The following is a 19,190-nucleotide window of genomic DNA, read 5'->3' as shown; positions in this document are numbered from 1 at the left end:
TGTCAAGAAGCAACTTCACAAACAATACTTTCCAAGAAGAGAAGAAAGAGTTGGCTATGACTTCTGGGTATTTGAGACAAGAAAAAAAGATCGCGCTGCTTAGAATAGGAGGCACTGTGGCCTCCTGGTGTTTTCATTGCTGATAAATTACCAAGAAGGAGCGAGACTGTGAAGCTACCTTCTTTTATATCCTCCCTATCAAAAAAGGCCCTCTTTTCCATGCCTTGTTTCACATCTCTCCAGGAGACTAAAGAGGAAATACGTATACTGCAGAGAAAGAGAGAAACAGTTTAGATATTTTTTGAGCTGGAGTAATCACTCCGAGGCTCATCCTTTCTTATCCCTTTCAAGGGGATGATTGCTCGAGATGAGCCTGCCGCTCTTTTCTTCCTAGGCGTTCAAGTGGTAGCTGTCCAAAGGAGATTTTAAACAGGTGTGCTGCCTAAAATAGAGCCCTATCAGCAGTTAAAGGGCTTCTTATTCTAGTCACTTGTATTGTACTTGTTATTCAAATACTCATATTGCTGATTCAAGCAAAACTACATGGCACACAAGATAGAAATAGGCCTAAGCAGAGACCTCCCTGAAAGGGGCTGCATACCTTTTCGGCCCACCTGGGGAACCACAAATATCAGCCAGAGGACTTAATCCAATTCAGGTATCTCCAGAATAATATCAGAAAGCTTGGGAGTCTTGATTGTTGGTTGGTTAATTGGTCAGTTAGTTGGCTCAGCATTTTCAAACTACAACTAAAAACAATGTTGAAAGTGACTGAACACACCTAATGGAGTGTATTACAAAGACTATAGGCACTATAGAGACACAGACCCCGTGCCACTAATATAAGAGTCACCCTGGTGTTCACCATCAGCACCTCTCTACTGAGATCCTGGTAATAGTGTTAGCCAGGAGGGGCTGAGGGAATCATACCTAGTCTGGCTTTTTCCTTGCATCATCCAATGTATATAATATACTAATTCTCTTTTACAGTCATACAAAACCATGTTCTATCCACATTGGTCACTTCCTTCCAACAAAGCTGTTGAAATTTCTCTGTCTGAAATTTCAAAAGTTCAGATTCATAAACTTTTCAACTGTTACAGCCTTTATTCAACTACCCATAACAGCATCGCTTCCCCCCTCCCCCCACTCTGCCCCCGTTCTCACTGCAGGTGATCTTAAGACCACTACTCCTTCCACACCTGGCAAGAATTTACAATTTCTGGGCTAAGTTTGACCTCAAGGACTCATTACTCAAAATTAAAATCATTTTAGGATTTCTTCCTCTGTCAAATATGCCCATTCTTCACATCTGTTGTTGAACAATTTCAGCCCAACTAATGAGGGCAATTTTAAAAGTACAGTACAAAATTTATAGATTAAGGAAATCTTATTTATTTTCTAAATGTGTTCACTGTAAGATTCACTTAAAGAATTTATTATTCTAAGTTCTTTGAAATTTTAAATTATTTAATTTAGATGCCCCATTTTAGGATCACACTATCATTAATAAGATTAGTTTGCTACTCTTCATAAAAATACAATTTAATTCATTTACAAATATGCATTGTAAATATATGTTGCCTATAGGGTTCTAGTTCAAAGCACAACACCCTCGGTGAGAGGTACACTAGGAACTTGTGTTCTCATGCAAAGAAAACAAGAACTCTTATTCATCTCACCTAGACTCTATCTACCACTTCACAACAACCACCTAAAACTTTGTGGCTTAAAAAAACAATGACTTATTATTTCTCAGAATTTTGTGGTTTGACTGTTGTTTTTTGTTTGTTTGTTTGTTTGTTTTCATTTTTGTTTTGTCTAACCTAAGTTGCTCCTGCACAATTGATCCTATCTTGGTGTCTGCCTCTGGACGGACCTGGATTAACAGAATAATTCACAGAAAGTATAAATTAAGAAGTGGTTCAATAATGAGTTTTCTTTGAACACTTTTCCCTTTTTCAGTTTGAAATTTTTTAAACTTCAGGAAAATATGAAGAATAACACAATAAACACTTATGTACCCAACACCTGTAATGAACTAAATTTAGCACATTTTATGTGATTTGGCTTAGATACAATTATTCAGGAAGATGCCTACTGAGATAGACAAAGTATGATTAGATTAGTGTTCTCTCTCTCAAAAATATGCTACTTTGTTCTTGTCCCCTAATGCATAAGGTTCTAGGACAACTCAGGAAAGTTAGTTACCTGATTCCCCAGTGTTTTGAATAATGAAAATGCTAGAGGAGTTCAAGAAACAATCTATAATGTGTACTGTTCATTTTTTTTATTTTGTGGCAGTTTATTTATGATCTTTATCCTTTAAAGATCCCATTTAATGGCTCTGTAAAGGTAGCGTAGTGGTTCAGCAGCATTCTTTTTTTTCCCCTTTATTAATTAAGGTATTACATATATGTCCTTATCCCCCCATTGTCCTCCCCCTCTGGTGTCTGTGTCCATTGGTTAGGCTTACATGCATGCATACAAGTCCTTTGATTGATCTCTCCCCCTTACCTCCACCCTCCCCTACCTTCCCTCTGAGGTTTGACGGTCTGATCGATGCTTCTCTGTCTCTGGATCTGTTACCAACAGGTAGGAAAATCTCAGCCTCAGTATTCCCACTCATCATATCTTATACTGATTCACTGAGTGGGGTACCATGAGTGCCACTTACACCCATTATTTCTAAGTATAGTTAAGCCAGAAAATCTTTAAAGATCTAGATTCCCAAATAAAAAGAACATCTTCAAAAGAAAATACGTTTGGAAGCAATGCTTTCATTGTAAATATTTTTTCATAGCAGAGGAAAATAACTTTTTTCTTTAAATAGAAAATTACATTTTCAGAAGACTTTGGGATTCTTCCTTTCAAAAAGAAAGGTGTGCCACAATATGTATAAGTGAGGCACAGTGTTTATTTTTAGCTTCATATCAGTCATAAAAAGGTTTGTTTTATTTCTCCTCTCTGAGTCTTTTTTCCCTGTATTCACTCACTTATATATACAACTTGTTACAAAGAAGCACCAGAACATCTTGACCAGGGATGGGGAACCTTTTTTCTGCCAAGGGCCATTTGGATATTTATAGCACCATTCACAGCCCCTACAAAATTATCAACTTAAAAGTTAGCCTGCTATATTTGGCCAAACATTTAATTAACTCACCCCTAATGCCTTGGCAGAGCCAGACCAAATGATTTTGTGGGCCTTATATGGCCTCTGGGCCAGGCATTCCCCACCCCTGATCTAGAGGTAATCCATTATTCAATTATGTTGACCATGTAACACTATAATTCCAGAAATCAAAATTTAATTCACATCTGTTTGGAATAACAATAAAGGTTATATCACTTTTTAATTCCATACCACTCAAAAATTTCCTAAACACTGTTGAGGATGGAGCTTTAGGCAGCTTTCTCTGAACATAATTTCCTACCTGCTTCCTCATTAGGACATCCCTGTAATTTAAAAAAAAAGTTCATAAGTTGAAGAACACAGATTTTTATTCATGAACATGTTTGTCATAAGCTTGAGTGATTCAAGACAGACACAACTCTGCTTGTAATTCTTCTGTGCTATCTTCAAGGCTAGATTTTCTGCTTTTATGGGAAATTTTACTCCATCACTCTACTGAGTTTCCTTCATCTGTGACATTAGGATTGATATATTTCAGAAACACCAAGGAGATGACCAAAACTCAGAGATGTGGGCAGCCCCTACCTCCAAACTCAGGCCTTGAACATTTGGGGACAGAGACATAAATAGGAACTGGGGACAGAGAAGGAAAAAGGAGGAGAAGACTGGAGGAGAAAGGGAGAGAGTCCCTCACATATAGGGGGAAACTGGAGACATGTTGTCATATAAGGCTCCTTTGAGAACAGGAAGCCAAATGTTTAATTTGTTTAGTAATCTGTTGCCTGAAGTTGTAGTATACCTAAGCCCTAGGGCAACCATATAATTTATGGCCCCAACTTGGGCCCTTTGAGAATAAAAGGGGGTGCTATTAATAATTAAGCAATGTCAGGACATATAAAACAGGGCTATCACTGGCAAACCAGACCTATTGTCCCATCAAGCATAACCTACATGTCATTATCCTCATTATTCAATGAAGTCAGCCACACCCAGATGACTTGTGTGAGGTTTTCATAGGGAAACTTAAAAGTGAGAAAAATAACTCCGCTTCACCCTAGCCAGTTTGGCTTAGTGGGTAGAGCATCAGCCTGCCGACTGAAGGGTCCCAGGTTTGATTCGGTTCAAGGGCACATTCTCTGGGTAGCGGGCTCAATCCTCAGGAGGGGGCGTATAGGAGGCAGCCAATCAATGATTCTCTCTCATCATTGATGTTTCTATCTCTCTCCCTCTACCTTCCTCTCTGAAATCAATAAAAATATACTTAAAATAATAATAATAATAACTCTACTTCAAGTTTTGGATGGTTAGTGATGCTGAACAGTAACAACTTCCCCATGATTGCCCACACTCTCTCTGTCCATTGCACTAATCCAGTGGGGAGTCAACTGAGACCTGGTCATGGTGATTAAGAGAGAGGCCAGGTGGGGAAAAGCACTGCATGTGGATTTGGAATCAGCCAATCATTTGAACCCTGGCCAACAAATTGGGTACACTATGTTGTGCCCTTGTTGCACTTCCTTTCTCTCCACACAGAGATCAGACAGGGGTTAAATGTATTCTCACTTAAAAAACCAAATATTTAAATTTTAATTTAAAAATATGTACTAGAGTAATGCTCCTTTCCTCTGGGCACCTCTGGCTAACTTCTATGGCAGCAATTTTCAACTGCTGTGCCACAAGAATTTTTAAAATATGTAATACCTGACTAGTCACTGACCTCTTTCCCTTAAAACTGTCAAATAAAAAAATAAAAAAAAAACAGTGTAAAACGGAAACAAAAGGCCCCTTGTTCAAAATGTATTAAGAATATCAAGGCAATGACATGAGTAAAATAAACCAAGCACAGAGTCCTGTGGTTGCATGTGTTGCATGCCCGTGGAGTGGGTGCTGCTGCTCCTCCTCTCCACTCTACCAGTCAGCTTTTCGTTTATGACCCATGGCTTTTCTTAATGTGTGGCACTCATACGTGGCTAATCTGGAAGACTGAGTGAATTACAGTCCATGAGAGAGCCAGTGAATAAATGCCACCTCCCTCTGTCAGCCAGATGGCTAATTCCAAGGCGCATTCTACACGGCTCTCCAAGGGGGCCAGTAGGAACCAGCTTCAGCTGTCTACAGTGCTCAATAGCCTGATGATGAACCCATGAATCGGTGTTCCCCCATTCCTTTGCCCACATACAAGTGTGTCTCAGACTCTGCTCTCAGACTTAGACAAAAGCACAATTTAGTAAAGTACTTTGTAAAGACCTGGCTCATTGAAGCTCTCCCTCTCCCTTTCTGACCTGCAAGAGTCAGCAACCAGAAAAGAGAAGTGAGAAGCAAATTCTGATCACAGTCCAGAAGAAGAAGAAAAGAAAGAGAACTTTATGCTCATTCCACCTTCCATCTTCTCAATTCACCCCTCTCCCCAACCATTTACCCTTCTTTGCCTCAACACCATGAACTCGTATTGTTTAAAATGCATCTGTTAAAAATAAATGAATAAATAAGTAAATAAAGAAAGCAAGCATCTGTTTACTTCATGATACAAAAATTCTAGAAATTCTATTTATTGATGTCTTGTTTTTCCTGACATTCATTTGGCCTTTATCCTGTAATAATCTCACTGAAAGAGAAAACATGATCATGACTCAGGCTCTAAATGAGGAAGGAGAGCAACATTCATTATTTCACCAATAATACAATAAACTCATTTAAAGGAAGTAAAGCACTCTCAAGACACCACTTTAAAAGAATAAAGGGCAATTGGATTTTTTGTTAGCTAAGAACCACACTCTGATAACTATAAAAAATTTTATATATTTTACTTGCTTTATATGTTACAGTATTGTATTTTTCTTTCCCAAAATAGTATCCTTTCTTTCATATCTGTTATTCATCAGCACAGTTATTCAATAACCTCTCTAAGGAGCCATATTAGAGCAGAAAAACTATCTAAAAAAGTAAAATAACCTTGGCTGACGAGCTTGGCTGACCTTCCAATCTGGGTTCTGCTACGTACTAGAAGCCCACCCTTAGGCAAACTTCAGTAAAAACTCAGTAATCCAACAGGATCCATACTGATACTATACCAGTATCAGTATTGGATTTTTGTATACTACTGATACCATAGTTACCAAAATATATCTTCGTTTTTATAATTAAATATAATACTTTAATATATGATTATAAAAGTATAATACTGTAAGTACATAATAGAAGAGTATATTCTAGAAACCACTGAATATAATTGGCTATCAATACATTAGTCAATCATACCTATAGATATGATAAATAGCATACATATTAGTTTGATTTTTCATGGTGTGCTTATTAATTCGTTAGTATAAGACAATTCATTGCAGGAATATCATGGCACAAAGTGTCTTTGTTAAAAAATATTTATATCAACTTTAAAAAATATTATATTCTAACTTAACTTTTTTTTTTACCAAAATCATAACACACTATTTATGTAACTTAAATAAATGTATTCACATATTTATTGATTCAATAAATATTTCTTGATAACTACTGTTTACCTGGAGGTAAAATAATACATGAACTAGAAATGCATTGAAGCCTTCAGGAATTTATTGTCTAGTCAGGAAAACAGACAAGTTAACATGCAATTAGAATACAAAGCAATGTATTGGGAAGAATGTACAGAGAATGATGGGGGAGGTCCAATCTGCTTTAGCAGTGCCTAAAAGGAGCACTTATTCCATACTTGAGGGGTGAGGAAAGCTTCCAGGAGGATACATTAAGCTGAGACTTACAAAATGAGGAGTAGGGGCTGGCCAAAGAGGCATACAGAGATGGAGAAGGTTTAAGGCAGAGAAACTATATGTTCAAAGGCCTAGAAGCAAGACAGCAAGGTATATTCTTTAAGGGACACCTATTTCAAGGTTTCACATAGCCGTATTATTCAAAGATTTTAAATGGGTTGTATTCCTTAATGTGAATAAAATTTACTTTATATAAATTAACTCAAAACCTTCCTTCCTGCTGTGACTGCTCCACTGACAGGGTGGATGCAACATCGATGCACTGATGCCAATGAAGTGTTGATGTGTTCATTCCACCCATGCACTGATACCCTTGATGCATTGGAGCCATGGATACACTGCTGCTTTGATGCCACTGATGCAGCCCCTCAGTGATCTTGAACCAGTTGTCACCAAGAGAAAGTCTTCCCTTCACTCTTTGACAACCTACCCCTAATTGTTTAACTGTTTACTTAAAGAAGATCTGTACTTTTTCTTAAAATATTAACTATAAGTAATATGCCTTATTAACTATAAGCAGATATACTACTTCAGTAACATAATTATCAAATTTTAGCCCTAGCCAGTTTTTCTCAGTGGTTAGAGCATCAGCCCTCAGACTGAAGGGTTGCTGGTTCAATTCTAGTCAAGGGCATTTACGAGACAACCAATCAATGTGTCTCTCTCACATCAATGTTTCTCTCTTTGTGTCATTCCCCCTCCCTTCCACTCTCTCTAAAAATCAATGGAAAAAATATCCTCAGGTAAGGATTAACAACAACAACAAAATTTATAATCATTTATTTAATGCCAAATTTATTTACTCCTGGGCTTCTTTCTCCCTCTTCCTCATTCATATCTAGTGGTATTTGTGGATAATAGTTTGAATAATTATTTTTCATCCATACCTTTTAGACAATAATGATAATTGGTCATTTGTCTCAATGTAATATTTCAGATATTACTGTAATACCAAATTTAATTTCTTCCTTGTATATGCTTTTATTATGATGAAAAGTAATGGCCAAGGATACAGTTGTTACAAATATGCAACACTCTATACTGTAAGGTTAATTAAACAATTCACAATAATATTCTAACAGTAATTTATAATTATAAAGCAAAATAGCACCAACTAAAAACCATACTCAAGAAAACAGGGATGCTATAGAGATAAATGTTTCTCCTAGATATTGTGTTCATTACAGCTCTCTACATGGGAACAAGTACAATAGGAGTTTTGTCAACTTGCCAAGAACTACATAGTAGCCAGACTCTTTAACCAGAAATATACTGCATTAGAGTTCTCTAGTTACCTATTAATATTCCTGTATGACAGCTAAATTTTAGTCAACTTTAATAACTCCTTCAATAGGTTATTGGTAACTAGCCATTACTCAGAACCAAAAAATGAAAGTCTCTAGAACATGTCATTTGCCTCTATTTTCCTCATTTGTAAAATAGTAACAATATTTATTCCTACCTCACAGAATTATTTTGAGGATCAAATTATTTTAAAAAGTTATAAATGTGATGTGGTTGATATATTTTGCAAATGTAAATTATTATTATTAAATCCTAAGATGGTCATGGCTGTAACAGCTGCAAACTTGAACTGCTTTGGACAAATAAATGTTGAATTGTTAAAAGTCTCAAAGGATTCCTTGTAAAACTGAGGAATTTTGGCTAATGTTGTGTTGAGAAACTGAAATTGAAGTTATTTATAAAACAATATTAGAAAATTATATATTGAAGGTGAACTAATTTGTATAATATGCACATAGTTGGTCAATATAAACAAATTTCCTAACAAGTATGGTTCGCTGAGGTACTCCATCTCTAGTTTCTGTTGAGGAAGCAAAAGAGCCAAATTTTCACATTCTCCACTTGGGAAATATGCCCCGTGGATAGTTACTAACACATTCTGCTTGTTTGAAATCATTATATTAATATACACAAACTTACCTTCAGGATCTGTTTTAATTACAAATTTTCATGCATAAAACATGTGATATCATTTCAACATGTTCATTATCCTTTTCCCCATTCTTCAATTCACAAGGAAAGTTTAATTGTGGTATATTCATCAACTCTTCTTTAGTCTTAAGATTTCTACAGATATTGGTTCACCTGAAATTTATAGAAAACAGTCCTCTGACAGGTTGTCCCTGATTGGGTTCCACGACAGAGGACAGTACCAGACAATGTATTGGAAATCACATAAACACCAAAGTCACATTTAAATCTATGGCCATATCATAGGGCTCTGATTATGGAAATAAAGCCACATATTTTAGTGATAATATTAGCAGCTACAATTCTTTCTCAAATGAAACCCCAAGCAGTCATGCAGATTAGTACTGGTTTAACATTTTAAAACTTTGTTTCTAATTGGGCTTCAGAGGAAATGATTGCAGCTTCCCTGCTCACTTGTTCTCCCTACTTCACTAGGGTAACATGAAGCTTAATTAGACTTATGTTGAGGCTATTTGCTCCTCTGAAGTTTAAGTTTCCACAAATGTTGAATCATTAAATAATTGCAGTAAAAACATTTTTAAAATCCTTTCCCAAAATCAAAAGAGATTTGAGAAATCCCAAGCCATCTGAGGCTGGAGGGATTGAAATGTAATTAGCTGGCAGATACTCTAATATTTATTTGAGATGATGGGCAAGAAGTTGATTCTGAGATGAGGAGTCAAAATAAAAGCCACAGAGAGTGAAAATAAAGAGGCAAACTTGTTTTTAAATAAAGCTAGAGAGACCTTCGGGAGAGAAAAAAAGTAAGAAGTTATTAGAATTGGGGGAGGGGGGAGGTGTTAAACACCAAGGGCATCTTAGGCGATTTTTTTATAATAAGGGTTAGGTACCCGACGGAGAGAGGGTCTAATTGAATTGGCGTTCAGGTGGCTGAAAGGAAAGCAATTTTGACCAGCCACCAAAAAATGGTTTTGAGACCCAGTCAAAAAGTAAAAAAACCTTTCTTTCCCAATAAGGAAAGAGTAGAGCAGAGAGAAATAGCTGTCCTTACACTAGAGCTATTGTTTTCTATCCTTTTTCCACCAAGACACATATGACAAATGATGTTTCCACTTAAGACAGATTCCAAACAAGCACACAAAAACCTAGTAGGTTCAAACTTGTGCAATTTTTCACCACATTTCATCTCTCCCTCTTCAGCTTTAGAACTGTGATGTGTAACTACCATCTTTGTAGGATAAGCACTCTAATGTGTAGGAAAAGTTCATTATTCATTACTTGGAATATACCTCACAAGTGCTTTAGACACCTCAGGTTGTTACATACTCCAGCAGAATTAAGACAGGAAGAGCAACTGGAAGTTCCTAGAGAGGGCCAAAGTATTTGCCTACCTGTCTCTAAGCTCAGGAGAGCACGCACGTTAAAAGAATTCGATATTCCCCAAAGACTCTGGATCTGAGCCCCATCACTCACTACCAGTTTTCCATACTAGGAGTCAAGATATCTATCTGTGCTGAAATCATAATAAACAAAATCCAATCCAATTTTTTTAAATTACAATCTATGCATTTTAAATTTGGGGAAACTCAGAAATCAGCTCACTCACACCAAACAATGCTCTATGAAGGATAGATTGTAGAGGGAGGGGGAGAGAACTTGATTCTGATTTGGATCTGGTAAAAAATGTAAGTCTTTCTACTTTCACATCTTTTAGGAAACTTATTTTGTGCATATCTCCCTTTATCTGAGATGTAGTACTTATTGTAGTTACTATTCAATCATTAAATCACATGCAAATTTATTTAATTTTTTCTGCTTTGACTTATCTCTCCAATTAGATTGCAAATTCCAGATGATCAGGATTGTACCCCTCTCAGCCCTTTGGCCAATGCCAGGCACCAAGAATCCATTTTGTTAAATTCTTACATGATTAATTAATTAAGCAAACATAGCCCTGGCCAGTATGGCTCAGTTGTTTGGAGCATTTTCCCATACAACTAAAGGTGGTGGGTTCAATGCCCACACAGGGCACATACCCAGGTTTCGGTTTGATCCCTGGTTGGGGCGCACAGGGGGCTACTGATTGATGTTTCTCTCTCATATCGATGTTTCTCTTTCTCTCTCTCTCTCTCAAATCAACTAAAAAAACAAGTAAGTAAACATTCTCAGGTGAGGATTAAAAAGTAATAATTAAGCAAATTTAATGAATTCCTACATTCTCCAACATTATTTTCATGCCATTTATTATTTCCTATGGATTTATTTAAATGATATTACAGTTAAAGTAAAACAAAACAAATGGTGTGTGTGTGTGTGTTGTGTGTGTGTGTGTGTGTGTAACACCTACAGGCAACTGGCAGATGTCAAAAACTGGGAATAAAGAAAAATATGTCTGGCTTTAATCAGACACATCATCAAAAACTAAACATACTTTTAATCTTCGTAGCAACTGCTTTAAGCATGGGAATGTTGATGAGCTCTTAGGATAAATAAACCAAAGTGCACATCTGAATATAAAGAATCTTTTTGTTCTACATATATTAAACTCCTAATGACATAATGTGTATTTATTGTAATACTAGAGGCCCAATGCACAAAATTTGTACAAGAGTAGGCTTTCCTTCCCCTGGCTGCCGGCACCGGCTTCCCTCTGGCACCTGGGACCTGGGCATCCCTCTGGAACCCAAGACCCGGGCTTCCCTCACAGACCCAGGCTTCCCTCACAGTCCCGGCTTCGTCTGGAAGGACGCCCAGTCTAATTAGCATATTATGCTTTTATTATTATAGATATTATTCTAATGATTTCTTTTTGCATCAACTTTACTATTGAAAGTTATCTTCTTCTAATGTTACTTCCTTAATGAAAGCTCTTAAGAGAAAATATAAATCTAAGCAAGACACCTTAGAGCAGTGGTCGGCAAACTGTGGCTCGCGAGCCACATGCGGCTCTTTGGCCCCTTGAGTGTGGCTCTTCCACAAAATACCAACTTCTGTGCATGAGCCATGAAGTTTCAATCGCACTGTACATGCGCACCCGCACGTGGTATTTTGTGGAAGAGCCACACTCAAGGGGCCAAAGAGCTGCATGTGGCTCACAAGCCGCAGTTTGTCGACCACTGCCTTAGAGTAACTTAATTTATACAGATTTGCTTTTACAGCCACATTATTAAATTCAAAATTAAAATGAGCAGTGCCTAGTCATATGTCCCTGACTTGTTTTGCAGAAATCCCAACCTAGAAAACAGTACAAAAGCCAGCAACTTGATTTCTAATGTTATGCTCACTATAGGGAAAATTGCAATGAAGAAAAGAGATGTTATCAAAAAGCCAAGTGTAGACCCTGGCCAGGGAGCTCAGTTACTTAGAGTGTTATCCCAATATGCCAAAGTTGTGGGTTCGATCCCCGGTCAGGGAACATACAAGAATCAGCCATTGTATACATAAATGAATAGAATGACAAAACGATGTTTCTCTCTCTCTCTCTCTCTCTCTCTCTCTCTCTCTCTCTCTCTAAAAATCAATAATAAAAAAGAAGCCACGTGTAGGTAACCTGAATTCCTCAAGGGACAGAGGATAATATTAGGTTAGATCAATATTTCTCAACCCTCACTGAAAGGTGAAACTCCACCTAGCGTTTGGATACTGGAGACCCCAAAAGAAATAAATCATCACTAGAGCATCTGACTTTCCTCCCACGTCCTCACCCCCTTAGCATCTTGGCCAAGTGACTGTGCTCCTCTTCAGTGTGTTATGAACCACAGATCTGTGATTGCCAAGAAAGTGTTCTATTGGTCCCTCAAATATGATTTTTACACAAAGAACTTGCAATTAAGAAAAAACTCATCCAGTCCTCTGAAACTTTCCACTTTATACCAAGTTCTAGTTGTACGCATGTGAGGACTCCATTACAGACCAGAGTTACTTTTCCCTAGAAGGGAGGGAAGGGCAAGCACGAGTTTCTTGAGCACACACAGAGTCCAGAGTAAGCCACTAAAATACCAATTTCCAGCACTGAAAGTTTCTTTTATGAAACTCGGTCTAGAAAAATAATAAAACTATTTACAAGGGGATAAATGGATTTTTTTAAATTTGCATGCAAAAATTATTTGGAGCTGCCCTTATGTGCTATATGTCCATTAAGCTCTTGTTTTAGTTTCATTTTTGGTGAGCTAGAACACAAACCTCTCCTCTATTGAATGACCTGAGTAACTCTCAAACTCAACTTTAATGAGTTGGGTCAAAATACAGGTGAAGACTGACTTTTGGAGATTAATTGCTACCAAGATGATATCAAAGAAAGAAAACTCCATATGCAATCCTGTTGAAACCATACTTTATTAGAGATGGAAGAAACTTTGGATTTCATCAACCCCAGTATTTTGCAAATTGCACTCTGTACTATAGTGGAGGAGTTTAGGAATTACTGAGATAATGGGATAGCTTAATGGACAGGATTCTGCTATCCCATCCCATCCCACCCCTAACTTTCACCTCTGGTTTCTGTTCAGTGGTGTGTGTTTTTATTTAAGAAAAGAGTCACATTGTTAAATATAAACTTGAAAACTAACAAATTCTTCATTTTATAGGCAAGGAAAGGTCCAGAGAGATAATTTGTCCAAGCTGCTTAAAAGCAGAGCAAAATGAATGCAAGTCTTCCCTTTTCATAATACTATACTGCCCCCTTTCCAAAAACATTTTAACAGAATTGACTATACAGAGACAGAGAGAACCTTTATACACTTACTATGTTTTTTCTAACTCAAAAATTTTAAATTATTTTATTCTTACTAAATACTACTTGTGAATAAGAAATCAAATTGAGTCTGTCTAATAAAGTTGCCACTAAGCCGCATGATTTAAATTTCAGTTAATTAAATGAAACATCCAGTTCCTCAGTCACACTAGCCCTCTTTCAAGCATTCAAAAGCTACCTACCTATGACTACTCCTTGGACAGACAGATACCGCACATTTCCATCCCTGCAGAAAGTTCTATTGCAAAGTGACGGTGTAGACAGTATTGCAGCACTATCTAAACAAAACAGCATTTGAGTCTTGTGCCACAAATGCCACAAAGACACACTAAGCCCCTCAATTTAGTAATATAATTTCTTTCAAAAAAGAATGGGGCAAGATACACATTTTTTTCACACTTTCTTCTGTTTAGCTGTAATTACAAATATATGCCATATAAAAACTTGGGAATTTATCCTGTCACACTTCTCAGTAGAGTGGATTATATTCCAGCAGAAAGTTTATATAAGGGAAAAAACTGCTTATGAGATGATTCAAAAGAAACACCTTCAAAAATATATGTATACAACATCTTCATTGTTAACCTGATCTCAACCAAGAAATAACTAAAACACCGGAATCCTCGTGCATCTATTACCAATGTTTTGGCCAATTATTTCTAGTTCTCATACCAACATAAATAATTTAAACATATTTCAAATAATATAAAAGTATTTGTTTACAAGTCATTGCAAATAATGTAAAAGCAAAGCTAATCCACTCAAAGTGAATCAGGGCATCTCATTCCCAGTTATGAAAGTCCCTATGTTCGCATCAGCTCCAATTTTGCAGGTGAAAAGTTTTTTCTCAGTTTAGAATATGTTGTCTTTAATGTTTCAACTAACCTAAGGAACTCAAAAAAAAGAAAGGGCTACTTAGATTATATGAAAAATTAGAGGGAATGATAAGCAACTACAAATGCAATGGCTAAAATATTCAAATGATAAGAAAATGAATAAAGGTTGAAATTTTCTTGCACATGTCATATCTATAAGTAATCCTTTGTAATTAAAGCTACACTGTAGAATTTCATGTAATTCAATGAGAGTTATATTCTACAAATGTCTTGGCTATTCAGGGTTGCCATTTTACTAATCCTTTAATAATGTCTCATACTGCAACTTGAAAGAAAACTAACTGGATTATTTTATCCACTCATCTGCTTCATCAGAACAGATAATATTTTCAGCTCCCATTTGGCCTCAGGAAATATTTTATTTCTAAAGATTCTAAAGTAATGATATCTGTAGGTTGGCATTTTATTGATGGCTAGTTAGTAAGAGCAATGAGAGCACACACTAATCTCACTGCACCAAAAGGTCACTGGTTAGATTCCCAGTCAGGGCACATGCTTGTTCCCCAGTAAGGGGCATGCAGGAGGCAGCTAATCAGTGTTTCTCTTTCTTTCTCTTTCTCCCCATCTTTCTCTAAAATCAATAAAAACATATTTAAATAGTCCTGGCCGGTGCTGCTAAATGGTTAGTGCCAGCCTGCACACTGAAGGGTCTTAGGTTTGATTCCATCAAGGGCATGTACCTGGGTTGCAGGTTCCATCCCCAACCTGGTTGGGACATCTTCAGGAGGCAACCAATTGATGTGTCTCTCTCACATCAATGTTTCTTTCAGTCTCTCTCTCTCCCCTCCTCCTTTCCACTCTCTCAAAAAATCAATGGAAAAAATATCTTCAGGTGAGGATTAATAACAACCACCAAAACATATTTAAAACTAGAGGTCTGGTGCACGGATTCATGCACCAGTGGAGTCCCTCGGATGCTATTTACTAGAGGCCCAGTGAATCCATGCACTGGGCCTCTCTAGTATACATATGAGATCATTGGTTAATCTCTTCCCACCCTACCCCCTCCCTGCTTCCCTCTGAGATTCATCAGTCTGTTCCATGTGTCCATGCCTGTGCATTGAGTGTCTGCTCCCTGGTGGTCAGTGCATGTTATAGCTACCGGTTGAACAGTCAAATGGTCACTTAGGCTTTTATATAGAGAGATAATAATAAAATAATAAAATAAAATAAAAACACTATAGATACATAGGATACCCAATGGACATCAAGATTAGGGCATTTCCAAAAAAAAAAAAAAAGATTAGGACAGTTCCCACACAAATTAATATTCACCTACTACTAATATATATATAACTAGAGGCCTGTTGCAGGAAGATTCCTTCAAGAATAGGAGTGAAGCAGAGAAGGGAGCGAAACCTGCCGAGGAGCGAAACTCCGCTGCCCCGCTTGCTTCCCTCCCGCCTCCACCACCCCGCTTGCTTCTCCGCAGCTTCACTCCCTTCTGCAGCGCTTGGTTTCCTTCTAGTCTTTGCTCTATGCCTGCGTATGCAAATTAACTGCCATCTTTATTGGGTTAATTTGCATACTCATCTGATTGGCTGGTGGGCATAGTGGAGTGACACCAATTTGCATGTTTCTCTTTTATTAGTGTAGATATCAAATAAGGAAATACACTATGATAGAATCAAAAGCATCTTGATGTAAACTGATCACACATTTTTATGCAACCTATCTGTGTGGGATGATATCTTGAATAAAGTGTTAAAAGGTTATTATGAGAAAATCTGACAATATATAAAGCTTCATGCCTATTTGAAGGCTTATCTTCTTGATTACAACAAAGGAAAGTAACTTTGCAAGTATGCTTGTTGCATGTAGCATTTCAGCAAGACATTAATATACTGTCTAAATTATAAAATAAATTTAAAAAATAATAAACTGGAATGTATGAATCACTGGATTAAATTATCAATTACTAGTATTATGAGAAATAGGCATACTTAATATTACGGCCTGGCCCGTGTGGTTCAGTGGTTGACTGTGAACCTATGAACCAGGAGGTCACAGTTCGATTCCCAGACAGAGCACATGCCTAGGCTGTGGGCTTGGCTCAATCACCAGTGTGGGGCACGCAGGAGGCAGCTGATCAATGATTCTCTCTCATCATTGATGTTTCTGTCTCTCTCTCTCCCTCGTCCTTCCTCTCTGAAATAAAAAAATATATATTTTAAAACATTAGGATGTTATAGACCAGTGATGGCGAGCGTGTCAGCATTTTGGAAAACCCTAACTTAACTCTGGTGCCGTGTCACATATAGAAATTTTTTGATATTTGCAACCATAGTAAAACAAAGACTTATATTTTTGATATTTATTTTATATATTTAAATGCCATTTAACAAAGAAAAATCAACCAAAAAAATGAGTTTGTGTGTCACCTCTGACACGCATGTCATAGGTTCGCCATCACTGTTATAGACATTCTCATTTCACCTTTAAAATGGAGATATAAAAAATTAAACTGTCTTCAGATTTGAATTTGTGAAAGATTATTTTCAATAGATACTTCTGATTTATAACAACCACTGATTTAGTTCTCAAATATTCTGACAACTTAAGTGCAAAATTTCGTCTTCTATTATTTTAAGCAGCATGCGATATCAATAATTCATATTTTAAAAACCATCATTGTGTTTTGATATAAAATTGATTCACAAGGACACAGACAATAGGGTGGTGAAGGTCTGGGAAGGGAGGCAGGGGGTGGGGCAGGCTGGGAGAGGTCAATGGGGGAAAAAGGGGACATATGTAATACTTTCAACAATAAAGATTAAAAAAAATAAAATTGATTCACAAATTTAAAAAAACCCAATGTTTCACTGAAGCTGGAAACATAACAATGCACTAAAATATCTCTACCAAGCCTGAAAAGGTAAGATTTGGGGACCTAGGATTACTTGGTAAGGTAAGTACCATATGATTTCACTTCTGTGTGGAATCTAATGAACAGAATAAACTAACAAGCAAAATAGAAATAAACTCAGAGATACAGAGAATTGACTGATAGCTGTTAAGGGGAGGGGAGTTGGGTTGCTGGGTGAAAATGGTGAAAGGATTAAGCAAAATAACAACCACCTATTGTCTCTTTGCATCTACAAAAACATACCTTTAGAATGTCAAAGTAACTTCTGTACCCCTAAAAGCACAGGTACGCAGAGCAGAGACCACAAATCCCCTCATTGTTATTAATTGTCAACTGTTAACTAACCTGCACCCACTTATGTAAAAGATGTATCATTTTACTTTTATTTCATTGTCTTTAATTTTTTATTAAGGTATTACATATGTGTCCTTATCCCCACATTACCCCCCAATACCCCCCACTCATGCCTTCACCCGCCTGTTGTCTGTGTCCATTGGTTAGGCCTATATGCTTGCATATAAGTCCTTTGGTTGATCTCTCCCCCTTACCCCCACCCTCCCCTACCTTCCCTCTGAGGTTTGACAGTCTGATCGATGCTTCTCTGTCTCTGGATCTGTTTTTGTTCATCAGTTTATGTTGTTCATTATATTCCATAAATGAGATCATGTGATATTTATCTTTCTCTGACTGGCTTATTTACTTTTTATCCAATCCCATAGGATTCCCTGCTTTGCTTTCTCTCACCTCCCTAATTTATCACCAATGGATTTCATGTAAACTACTTACATCTTTTGACTGTAATGTAGTGCTCATTTCGGCAACACATATACTAAAATTGGAATGATTGGAATGTATAAAATAAGGTGCAAAACTGCCATTCTCTGGAGCATAATCTTAATCCGTTGAGATTTTGCTTCTTGGCAATTGTTGACAGTTTGGCTCAAATAAACTCACAAGAATTCTCTAAAGGTTTGAATGCTTCTTATGTTGACAGTATGCTTCTTCAAAATGCTAAGAGAAAGAATACAGACACAATAGATTATGTTGTCTATAATTCTATTTATATGAAATTCTAATAAAGCAAAAATAATGATAGACAACAAATCATTATTTGTCAAGGGCCATAGCTGGAAGGAGGGGGTTGACAGCAAAGAGTCACATGAACTTTGAAAGAGAAGGAAATGTCATATATCATAATTACTAGTGGTAGATAGATATATGCTTCCAAAACTCACTGAAATTCTACACAGAAAATTGGAAATTTTTATTTAAAAATTATACCTCAAAATTTTTTAAAAGATTATATATAATAAATCAGCATAGTTAAGAGTGCTCCCGTGTCTCTAGCAGACAGCTGTCTCTCCTTGGCGGGCAGAATTCCCGCTGATTTTCACATCCAGATGTTATATGGGCACCTCTTCCTCACTCTAGTGCTCTGGTGGGGGAGTCTGGCATGGGATTGAGACTCCATGCTCCTGTGGGGGAACCTTTTCAGCTGACAGATCCCTCTAGAATCTCAGCCACCTGTGGGACTGAGGCTATCTCTTTTTGTATCTTCGCCCTTCCTACCAGTCTCAATGTGGCTTCTTCTGTAAAATTTTGGTTATGAGGCTTCTCTTCAGCTAGTCTTCAGTTGGTTATTCAGGTTGATTGTTCTGTATTTTAGTTATAATTCTAGTTTGGTCCTGGGAGAAGTGGGTGTAGCTTCCATCTATTCTGCCACCATCTTGGATCCACCTCTGACCTTTTTACAAGAAAATTTTTTTAAATTTTTGCCAGAAAAATAAGCAAACTAACACATACTTGAAAAGTAGCC

This window comes from Myotis brandtii, unplaced genomic scaffold, assembly GCF_000412655.1.
Source record: "Myotis brandtii unplaced genomic scaffold, ASM41265v1 scaffold276, whole genome shotgun sequence".
Lineage (NCBI taxonomy): Eukaryota > Metazoa > Chordata > Mammalia > Chiroptera > Vespertilionidae > Myotis > Myotis brandtii.
The sequence above is the reverse complement of the archived record's forward strand: the minus strand, read 5'-3'. Positions refer to the sequence as shown.